At 37.8% G+C, this 10690-nt stretch overlaps 1 pseudogene; it reads right to left on the reverse strand.

The window, feature by feature from the left end:
* Window positions 1–9455: 9455 nt before the first annotated feature.
* LOC138991530 (U2 spliceosomal RNA) lies at window positions 9456–9613 on the reverse strand (annotated as a pseudogene).
* Between the last annotated feature and the right edge of the window lie 1077 nt (window positions 9614–10690).

The raw sequence follows: 10690 nt of genomic DNA on the forward strand, positions 1-10690 counted from the left end.
AAGTGACCTGAAAGACAGAATGGTGGAAATCACTGCCATGGAACAAAATAAAGAAAAAAGAATAAAAATGAAAGAAGACAATCTAAGAGGTATTTGAGAAAACATTAAGTGCACCACCATTTACAGTATAGGTGTCCCAGAAGAAGGAGAGAAAGAGAGAGAGAAAGAACCTAAAAAATTCTATTTGAAGAGATGATAGCTTAAAGCTTTCTTAACATGGGAAAGGAAATAGTCTCTTAAGATCAGGAAGCACAGAGTCCTAGGCAGGATAAACCCAAGGAGGAACACACAAAGACATATAGTAATCAAATTGACAAAAATTAAAGACAAAAAAAAATTAAAATCAGAAAAGCAAAGGCAACTAATATGTAAGGGAACTGCCATTAGATTATAAGCTGATTTCTCAATAGAAACTTTGCAAGTCAGAGGGCAGGGTATATTTAAAGTGATGAAATGGAACAACCTACAACCAAGAATACTGTACTCAGTGAGACTTTTATTCATATTTGATAGAGAAATCAAAAGCTTTACAGACAAGTAAAAGCTAAGAAAACTCAGAACCATCAGACCAGATTTGACAAAGAAATTTCTCTAAGCAGTAAAAAATTCCCACTACTAGAAACAAGAAAATTACAAATGGAGAAGCTCATCAGTAAAGGCAAACTTAAATAGAGGTAGGAAATCACCTGCACATTAATATGATATCAAAACCATATATAAAATGGAATACTACTCAGTCAAGAAAAGAACAAATTAATACCATTTAGAGTAACATGGATGCAACTAGAGAGTCTCATACTAACTGAAGGAAATCAGAAAAAGACAAATACCATATGATATCTCATATGTGGAATCTAAAAGATAACTACAATATATCTATCTATGAAACATAAACAGTATCATGGACATAGACAGTAGACTAGTGGTTGTCAAGGGGAAGTGAGGTTGGACAGGGTTGTATTGGGCATTTTGGATTAGCAGATGCAAACTGACATATATATAGACTGGATAAAGAACAAGTTCCTACTGTATAGCACAGGGAGCTATGTTCAGTAACCTGTGGTAAACCATAATTGAAAAGAATATGAAAAACAACATATAAATATTACATATATGTGTATATTTAACTGAATTACTTTGCTATACAACAGTAATTAACACATAAGAGATAATCTTTGGAATTAGCTCTATATTTGGATCAGACACAGTGTTAAAAATCAGCACATTCAATTTCTACTAGTATTTCAGGGGAATATGAGATGAGAGGTCAGAATTGAGTGAATGGAGGAGAGCAGCAGCATTCTTGGTACTATTCTTGTGAAGGGTCAATGCTGATCCTTTAAAAATGAAGATGCTAAGCTTAAATTGTGTTTGATCGAGATAGCAGAAAAAGCTAAAAATCTAAAGGGAATGAGGAGAGCAAGAGAAATGATTGGATTATAACCAGAGTTGTGTGAAAGAAAAGAAATTCATTCTTCCCAAAGACCTGCTTTCATGTGGAGCCACAGTCCCATGGGATCTGGGATCAAGGAAGGTTACTCTTTGGGAATGGGGTGGAACACTGGGAATGGTTTAGTGGGCATGATTAAGGTTTTCTGGCCCCACAACCTTTTTCCATTTTCCATTTGATCTCTGATTGTTTTCTTTATAAGTAAAAGAAAGATTCTTGGCTATTGATCACAAAGTACAGAAATAAGTTACTTCCTAGACTGGAAATAAGCATGACTTAAGGGAGGAATTACAAATGACACTAAGTGTGTATTTCCTCCTTTGAATTTTTAGAAAAATGTCTCCAAGAATATGATTTTTCTCCCATTACTGCTCAGTTGGTTTTCCTTAGCTTCACCTGTAGTCTCGCTGCCAAATCAGAACAGACACTAACCTGAGAGAGAAGACCCCCTGGAGAAAGAAATGTCAACTCACTCCAGGATTATTGTTTGGAGAACCCCATGAACAGAGTCCAGTCAGTCCATGGGGTTGCAAAGAGTCAGGCACAACTGAGCAACCAGCAATTTTGAGAGAGTGAGGTTGGGAAAATGAACCATTTCAAATCATTTGCCCCACTTTCAATACTGTTTGGAGATGCTTTGATTCTGTCACTTGCCCTTGAAGTCCCCATTCCTAGGGCCCCATGGTGGACACTGCTCCTCAAGGACTTAGGACTTCTGGCCTTGCTCAGCTGGTTAGTCAATGACTTCTTAGAATCAGTTGTTTCAGTCAGTTCTGTTGCTCAGTCATGTCCGATTCTTTGCGACCCCATGAATCACAGCATGCCAGGCCTCCCTGTCCATCACCAACTCCCGGAGTTTACCCAAACCCATGTCCATTGAGTCAGTGATGCCATCCAGCCATCTCATCCTCTGTTGTCCCCTTTTCCTCCTGCCACTAATCCCTCCCAGCATCAGAGTCTTTTCCAATGAGTCAACTCTTTGCATGAGGTGGCCAAAGTACTGGAGTTTCAGCTTTAGCATCATTCATTCCAAAGAAATCCCAGGGCTGATTTCCTTTAGAATGGACTGGTTGGATCTCCTTGCAGTCCAAAGAACTCTCAAGAGTCTTCTCCAACACCACAGTTCAAAAGCATCAATTCTTCGGCACTCAGCTTTCTTTACAGTCCAAGTCTCAAATCCATACATGACCACTGGAAAAACCATAAACTTTACTAGACGAACCTTTGTTGGCAAAGTAGTGTCTCTGCTTTTGAATATGCTATCTAGGTTGGTCATAAATTTCCTTCCAAGGAGTAAGTGTCTTTTAATTTCATAGCTGCAGTCACCATCTGCAGTGATTTTGGAGCCCCCAAAAGTAAAGTCTGACACTGTTTCCACTATTTCCCCATCTATTTCCCATGAAGTGATGGGTGCAGATGCTGTGATCTTCGTTTTCTGCATGTCGAGCTTTAAGCCAACTTTTTCACTCTCCACTTTCACTTTCATCAAGAGGCTTTTTAGTTCCTCTTCACCTTCTGCCATAAGGGTGGTGTCATCTGCATATCTGAGGTTATTGATACTGTCCCGGCAATCTTGATTCCAGCTTGTGCTTCTTCCAGTCCAGCGTTTCTCATGATGTACTCTGCATAGAAGTTAAATAAGCAGGGTGACAATACACAGCCTTGATGTACTCCTTTTCCTATTTGGAACCAATCTGTTGTTCCATGTCCAGTTCTAACTGTTGCTTCCTGACCTGCATATAGGTTTCTCAAGAGGCAGGTCAGGTGATCTGGCATTCCCATCTCTTTCAGAATTTTCCACAGTTTATTGTGATCCACACAGTCAAAGGCTTTGGCATAGTCAATAAAGCAGAAATTGATGTTTTTCTAGAACTCTCTTGCTTTTTCGATGATCCAGAGGATGTTGGCAATTTGATCTCTGATTCTTCTCCTTTTCTAAAACCAGCTTGAACATCTGGAAGTTCACGGTTCACATATTGCTGAAGCCTGGCTTGGAGAATTTTGAGCATTACTTTACCAGCGTGTGAGATGAGTGCAATTGTGCGGTAGTTTGAGCATTCTTTGGCATTGCCTTTCTTTGGTATTGGAATGAAAACTGACATTTTCCAGTCCTGTGGCCACAGCTGAGTTTTCCAAATTTGCTGGCATATTGAGTGCAGCACTTTAATAGCATCATCTTTTAGGATTTGAAAGAGCTCCACTGGAATTCCATCACTTCCACTAGCTTTGTTCGTAGTGATGCTTTCTAAGGCCCACTTGACTTCACATTCCAGGATGTCTGGCTCTAGGTGAGTGATCATACCATCGTGATTATCTTGGTCATGAAGATATATGCCATAAATTACATACTAAAAAGAAAAATGGGACAACAATGCTGCATGGTGATATGAGTGTATATGGCCTGTATGGCTCCTACCAGTCTTCAAAGACTAGCCTCTACATAATTATAAATAACTATATTCTGTGAATCTTTAGGATCACTCAAAAACTATGTTAAAATGTTTTATCCACAATTAAAATAATGCATAAAATGATTTTTCTGTCTTTTAAAAAATTACTCGAATGTGGGATATAAAGCCAACAGTCTTGTTGTGGATCAGGGCAGTAAAAGACATATCATCTCTACCTCATCACACTTCACCAATAACTCTCATGATATCATTGACACTATGGATCATATCTTTGAAGCTACAAATGATTAGAAGATGAACCCTAATATTTTCACACAATGTTGGGACTCACTGTCAAGATGGTTATTTACCAGATGCTCTTGAGTGATATTTGAATTTCACTGTTGGGGATGGTTGTTGGTTGGGGTCTCAAGATAGGCCTGAGGTTCCTCGTGGGTGTACCAATAAAGAACAAGTTTAATTCACCAGAAACTCTTTGCAAATGTTGTTAAATGCCAAGAATATCCAACTTGTTCTGGTTAACTTCAAATTTTAAGTGTCTATAGTAGCGGAGAGGTTACAAACCCAAGTATCTAAAGAAAATAAAACACTACAGATTAGCATATTAGACTGGACAACGGAGGTTGCAGCAAGAGAGTAATCTCATATCAGCTCCAAAGAATTGATTATCAATGGTTGACCAATCTATTGAAGTCTAAGAGAAGTTAAAACTCTAGACTTTCATGAAAAATTTTCCTAATATAAAAATATGTTGTTATTCAAGGAAACACCTGTTATCTGTGCATCATATCTCTCAAGCCTCTTGGCTCCCAACCCCCAGATGGGTTCTGTAGATTTTTAGATTTATTAATATTAATCCTCTACTTTTTCTAATTTAGCATGCCAAGTCATTCAAAGGTAAGGCTCCTTTAATCTCCAGGAACTAATCATGAATCTTGTGTTGAGAAGAAAACTCACTTTCAAATTCTTGTTCCTCAAGGGCTTCATCCATCCTCTTCTGCAGCACCTATGAAAGCAGCTCTTTTGCCCCATTTCTGTTCCCCTCTAAATTTAAAAGGACCTAATTGTAACAATGAGATCACAAAGTAACTGAAATTAATTCCTGACATGCTCTCTAAATGCACACCATTGTCTAACCTGTTCATTCTTTTTCCAGATGAGAAGAAGAATGCAGAATTAAGCTGTTAAAAAATGACTAGGTCTCTTTCCCAACAGCCCACTTAGCAATTCTGCAGACAGGTCATGTAGGCAAGATAATATCTGAAGAACAAATCAGTGATGGAGAAATATGCAGAACCTTACCTCCTGCCTCAGTGATTCACTGAGGTTCTTCCCTCCACTTCCTTTTTTCCCTTTAAAAACTGTCATGGCAGGGCAGAATCTTTGGAGTTGGTCTCTGGACATGAGTTCTCCTTCTCCCCAGGTTGGGCAAAAAGCAAGTCTGTATGAAGAGAGTGAAGAAATATAATTTGATTTGTGCACTGAAGGAGCTCACATTTCATTTGCATGTGCTCAGTCGTGTCCAATTTTGTGTGACCCCATGCACTGTAGCCAGAGAAGGCAATGGCAACCCATTCCAGTACTCTTGCCTGGAAAATCCCATGGATGGAGCAGCCTGGTAGGCTGCAGTCCATGGGGTCGCTAGGAGTCTGACACAACTGAGAGACTTCAGTTTCACTTTTCACTTTCATGCATTGGAGAAGGAAATGGCAACCCACGCTAGTATTCTTGCCTGGAGAATCCCAGGGACGGGGGAGTCTGGTGGGCTGCCATCTATGGGGCTGCACAGAGTCGGACACGACTGAAGTGACTTAGCAGCAGCAGCATGGACTGTAGCCCACCAGGATCCTCTGCCCTTGGAATTTTCCAGGCAAGAATACTAGAGTGAGGTGCCATTTCCTCCTCCAGGGAATCTTCCCAACCCAGGGATTGAACCCACATCTCCTGTGTCTCCTGCATTGGCAGGCAGATTCTTTAACATACAGAATTAAAATGCTAATAGTATTATTATCAAATACATAATGTAATTTGTCACAAAAAAAAGATGAAACATTTTTATGATTCAGCAAGCATCCTGATAATTTGATTTTGTACCTTTTCCCCCTCTTAGTTGTCCATTATCTGAAAGAGGATAAAACCTAGACCATTAATGAATGTTTGGAAAGAACAGTGAAGGCTGGGGAAAAAAATTAATCTATTTATACTCATTAAGGTCTATTGCCTTTACTGAAAATGAGAATAAAGATGTGATTGACTTATTCAGATGTTAAATTTTGCTAATTGTTACAAGCTAGTATTCAGCATTGAAATAAACAACTCTTTCTGAATTACTGAGTGCTTAATCTTTCAGTCATCCAACTCTTTGTGACCCTTCGGACTGTAGACCACCAGGCTTCTCTGTCCATGGGATTTTCCAGGCAAGAACACTGGAGTGAGTCCCCATTTCTTCCTCCAGTGGATTTTACTAAGCTAAGGATCCACCTCAAATCTCCTGTGTCTCGTGCATTGCAGGTGGATTCTTTACCCACTGAGCCACTTCCCACTGGGGAAGTTCTTTTGAAATATTAAGTCTCTTCAACTCTCTGCTTTACTCTGAATGAAAATATCTGCTTTCTTCATTAGTACTTCTGAATAATTCCTGGGAAAATGTTGAAATAAAGTATCTGATTAGATAAGAGTTGTTGATGTATGGCAAAACCAATACAATATTGTAAAGTAAAAAAAAAAAATAGTAGTCCTAAATATTAAAATCAGAGTTGACACTTAATAAATATTTAACTATTTAGAGGTTCCAATGATGTGTTCTCAGGAAAACACCAAATGCAGATGCTCCTGGATGGCTAAGAATTACACTTAACTTCTGTTTGTACACTGGCTCACTGACGCTTTCAGCAGCTCCAGCAGTTTCATATATGGTAGAGTTTAGCTTTGGTTCAGAATTAAATAGTGATTTCAAAAATACCAATGACCTAATTAGCATATTTGAAAAGATTTTGACAGAGAGCTAAAGAGACAAGGCTAGACTGAGGTTTTTCTTTCAAGATGGTATTAATCCTCTTGATTACAGAAACAGAAAGGAAAAGTAAGTAAAACTGTTCCCATGAGGGATTTCAAAAGGTATAAAAACAATAAATTAAATATAATTATTTCAAAGAAACTTCCTATTCAATAAAAAAGAGATCTTTTTGCAGTTGTTTGCTATCATGAAATGAATTGCGTTAGAACCAAAATTATAATGTATATGACAGAGAAAATATTTAGCAAAGGATATGGACGCTCAATTTACTGCTTTTTTAAATATTGAGATTGATAGAACTTCCAAGTATGTAGAGCCTCCTGGCAGCCAGTGAGGGAGTCAGCCAGGCAGAGGGATTTCTGTGCCTCTGACCACCACTCAGGGAATCAAGTACCCAAGTCGACTCTGGGTGCAGCCTGCAGTGGCAAGCTCTTAGAGACCTGGCTCCAGGGAATGACCCCAGGACGGTAAACAGGATTTCCTCTGCGTGTCTGCAGAGTCCCAGTCTCCAGGCTTCTTACAATGAATTAGAACATTGGCCATCACCGCAGAGATTTCTAAGGCTGGGCCTCTTTTACAAGTTTTGTTTGGCTGGAGTAGTTTCCCTCTTTCCTATCATTTGTCTTCAGTGACAGATGGAAGGACCTGGAGACTTCACTTCCTTCTCACCCTGACCTCCTGCAGAGTGGATCCAAAGGAAAAAGAAAACTCATGTATGACTCCTATAACTACCCAATTTTACCTCAGAAACTGTATTTGAGGTAGTAGCAATACATTCCAAAATGATGATGAAAGGAATGTATGACAGTCTTGCAGATATTTATATTTTCATCCAAAATAGATACTTCAGATCAAATCAATTTTTCCCTTAAAAGTTTACTATCACTTAAGAACATCTTAATTATGCTGATTTAAAAATTATAAAAATTTTAAACTGTGGTTGTTCTTTCACATAAAAATAGCTGTAACTTATTTTACATTAACCAACTCTTTAGTTGATAACCTTGGCCTGAGAAAATGCTGATTATCAGGCTCATCCATAGAAATTCTGGTTCAGTAGGCTTGGGCTGCTACTAGGAATCTTTTAAATAATGAAATAAAGTAATTTTAATGTAGGTGAGCCATGGTCTCAGAAACCCTGACTTAGAGAATGTGTTCTCAAAGGGTAACTGAGCAATTACAGGCCTATCAATGTATAGCCTTGACAGGCATACATATATGAGCTAAAAAGTCTTAAGTGCTTTGCTTACAAATACTCACAGAGCAATTCTGAGATGGGTAGGGGACAGGAAATAATACTCTGGAAAAACTAAAGTAATTGACTCAAAGTGACTTAACAAACTTGTGTTTGAACAGCTGTTGGAACTAGAGCCTCTGGCCTCTTGAGATCTATACTGTCTGCTCAAGATCTGCACTTCCAGCATTAAGAAGCACATGCTGCCCTTTATGCTATCAGCTCCTCTGAAATATTGTGTAATATTTCTGTTACATTTATTGTACAGGTATGCATGCCACATGTCAAATAGCAAATAATAATCCAATTTTGAAATGTTACCACTGTGTAGGCAATCATCTATACTTACCCTGTGACATCTGCATCCACTACTCACCTTTGAACCTTCTAAAATCTGCATCCCTTCCATCGAATCATTAAACATACTCTAGCCAAGATCACACAATTTTTCTTGCAAAATCCAAAGAACAGCATTTGAGTTAAGGTTATGGAACAAACATTTTTCTCACTCCCTTCCTGAAACATAATTCTTGAGATGACATAAAAACATTTCATAAAGGATAACTCTACACCTTCATTAAGAAATGAAAAAGTTAAAGTGAAATTGCTCAGTCGTGTCCAACTCTTTGCAACCCTATGGACTGTAGCCTATCAGGCTCCTCTGTCCATGGGATTTTCCAGACAAGAGTATTGGAATGGGTTGCCATCTCCTTCTCCAATTAAGAAATGAGAAAGGACTGTTCTATACATCTGTGTCTCTTTTGATATATGGCAAAACCAATACAATATTTTAATTAACCTCCAATTAAAATAAATAAATGTATATTTAAAAAAAGAAATGAGAAAGGGTGAAATAAATTGGTAAGTTTGAAAAATTTCTGAAAGGTTAAGAGCAAATTGGTGGAACAGAAAAATAATAGATATAAATAAAAAGGGGTCAAAATCTACACAGAAAAACTACTAGAGATTTCAATGATATTTCAAGGTAAAGAATTGAAAAGGTGTTCTAACAGCTTTGTCTCTGTTGTCCCTCCTCCTCTCCCACTAAGCAAATCAGCACTGTTTACATACAGGTGAATCCCTGAGAGCTGCTCTCTAAAACATGAAGCTAATTTTCTCAGGAGTGTGTGTGTGTGTGTGTGTGTGTGTGTTGCGCACATGCGTGCACTCAGTCACTCAGTCGTGTCTGACTCTTTGAGACCCTATGGGCGTAGCCCACCAGGCTTCTTTATTCATGGGATTCTCCAGGCAAGAATACTGGATGGGTTGCCATTTCCTTCTCCAAGCTTATCTGTAGAAATGTCAATACTCAGTCTTATTTTTAAAACAGTACTTTTCCCCCAAAGGAGGTGCACCATTCCTGGAAGTATTGCAATACCAGGTTGATGCATGGAGTGGACAGAGCAAGCTCCTATTCCAACTCCTAGTTCCAAAAATCCATTTAATTTCACAGAAGACTGTTCTTTTAAGAATAATGGGTCTCATCACAAGAAAAAAGAAATATGCAACTATGTGCAGTGATGATGTTAACTGAGCTTACTTGAGGAGATTATTTCATGATGTATACAAACACTGAATCATTGTATTATATACCTGAAACAAATATATTGTGTGTCAATTACACCTCAATAAAAAGACTATCAGGGCCTAATTTATGTTAACATTGAGATGATATAATTACTGAAAACTCCTAACATTAATAAAGCATTACTATGTGCCAGGCCCTGTTCTATGTACTGGATCATTTAATCTTCACCATAACTTTACAAGGTAGATTCTGCTACTTTCCCCATTTCAATGAGAAACAGAGAGATCAAGTGACCTGGGGGTCACACAGCTAATTCATGGTAAAGTTTTCGTTCAAGTTCAGGTAGCTACAAAGCTCTGCATGTCTAGTCAATATCCAACTCTATGTCTTGACAGCAATTGAAGAAGGGGAAAAAGGCAAAACAGCTAAAACGATGAAGGAAGTGCATGAGATTCTGTACTGAATGAACCTTTTTATTTTGGTAATTGTATGAGGTAATGTTTTGTCCAGTTATACATTCAAAATAGCTGAGAAACTTCATACCCTCTACCTACCCCAATCAGCCAAATTCTTCATGCAAAAATACAGCAAATAAGGGATATCAGATACCTGAGAAAAATCAAAGGGAAAAGCAAAGATCAACAAACAGAATACCCAGCTATGAAGGAAAAGAAATATAGAGTACAGAGAAAATGTTTAAATATTCTTAATAGTACCCTTAGGGATTACAAGAGAATACTCAATCTATAAAAGAAAAAAAAAAGTATGCTAATATAAAAGATCACTTATAAAAGGAGAACAACTTCTTGGAAAATAAATACATGATTACAGAAATAAAATATTCAGTTCCTCCATTGATTAAATTCTATAATAGTCATCCCTCAAGACTAGATTAATTATCTTGAAGATAAATTCAAGAAAATCTTCTAAAACATAGTGAAAAATAAACAAAGAACTCTAAGAACTAAAGGTTAAGGCACCAGATTCAGATTGAAAAAGTTTATCAGATGCTGAAAAGTAAAATCAATTTTGATGGTGGAGGAAAAGACAA

This window comes from Bos mutus, chromosome 17 (assembly GCF_027580195.1).
Source record: "Bos mutus isolate GX-2022 chromosome 17, NWIPB_WYAK_1.1, whole genome shotgun sequence".
Classification (NCBI taxonomy): Eukaryota; Metazoa; Chordata; class Mammalia; order Artiodactyla; family Bovidae; genus Bos; species Bos mutus.